This window comes from Octopus bimaculoides, chromosome 19 (assembly GCF_001194135.2).
Source record: "Octopus bimaculoides isolate UCB-OBI-ISO-001 chromosome 19, ASM119413v2, whole genome shotgun sequence".
Classification (NCBI taxonomy): domain Eukaryota; kingdom Metazoa; phylum Mollusca; class Cephalopoda; order Octopoda; family Octopodidae; genus Octopus; species Octopus bimaculoides.
Genome location: NC_068999.1, coordinates 45713133 through 45714883, shown reverse-complemented (window position 1 = coordinate 45714883; position 1751 = coordinate 45713133).

Below are 1751 nucleotides of genomic sequence, written 5' to 3'. Positions count from 1 at the left end.
ATATATATATATATATACACACACATATACATATATGTATGTATATATACATAGATACATACACACACACACAATACATATATATATACACATGCATACATACCTACCCATGTCGGCATAGAAAATGGATGTTAAATGACGATGATGATGATGACAGACAATACATATATGCACACACATGCATATATATACACATACACAGATATATACACATACATAGCTACGTATACATACATATATACATATGTACACACACACACACACACACACACACACACACACACAAATATACGCACGACTAAATATATAAATAATTAGATTCAGAAAGAGAGAAATAAGAAAAAGAACCAACAGGTAGATCATTGTTATTATTATTATTATTATTATTATTATTATTATTTCCATTAATGGAAGTTAATAAAGAAATAGATATAAAAACAGAAACACAGAATAGCACAAAAGACTACAAATTTAATCTTCTGTTTTCCTAATGAAACACTTACAATGAGATAAAACTGAAATAGTGGTTAAATTCTTTTGATTCTAACCCCCAAGAGACAGCTCTTGGTTTTCTGATACAAACTTTCTCTTTTAAAACAACGATCTAAATTAAAATCTTTCATCAAAATTTCATGTTAATTTATGTTTTTTGTGTTCCAACATCAGCTTAATAATGACAAAGTTATTTTAATAAATTCTTCATAATTTGCAAAATCAGACGAAACAAAACCAGTTTTATTTCAACAGAAGAAATGGTAACAATGTTAAATATTGTAAGATTCTCTCAGTCTGTGTGTTCAGTGTCTCACCTGAGACTATCCTTTGGTTTTTCGATACAAACTTTTTGTTTTAAAATGAAAATTTTCCATAAAAATTTCATGTTAATTTATATTCAAAAACACCAGTTTAATAATGACAATGTTATTGAAATAAATCTTTCATTATTTGCAAAAATTAAATGAGACAAAGTGTATTTCAGCCGAAACATGGTAACAAAAGGATCAAATCCTTTATGAGATTAAATTGCTGTTATTGTTTAACCCCAGATAAGACATAATCAAGCAGATCTACGTTCAAAGACACTACCGTCTTTTTTCCTTTCTAGGACTGGCCGCCGGTGGCACGTAAAAGCACCCACTACACTCTCGGAGTGGTTGGGGAAGGGCATCCAGCTGTAGAAACTCTGCCATATCAGCCTGGTATGATGATCATACAATATGTTCTCAAGATAGTAGTGTGTAGTTTGAGGTAGATTTGACTGTTATTTCTGGCACATGATGGTGCTTGCGTGCACATGGATGAGTGTTAGCTAGTAACTAATACCTCATATGTTGTTATTTAGCCCTGAGTCAGCTCTGATTGAGGTGACCTATGATCAAAAGTGAGGAGGCGCATGGCTTGGTAGTTAGAGTGCTGGAATCATGATTGTAAGATTGTGGTTTCGATTCCTGGTCAGGGCGATGTGTTGAGTTCTTGAGCAAAACTCTTTATTTCACGTTGCTCCGGTCCACTCAGCTGGCAAAAATGAGGAATCCTGCGACAGACCAGCATCCCATCCAGGGAAGAATATATGTGCCACGGAAACTTGGAAACTGGCCCTATGTTTCTTATGGAGTGATGTGGACTAACCGTGATCAAAGATATTCCAGCTTTGACCCGCCAGTCTTTTTTAAACATGGTGTATCACAGAATACATCAACCATTATGTCCATGTTTCAAAAGTGGTAGGCTGAGATAGATACTTGTTTCTA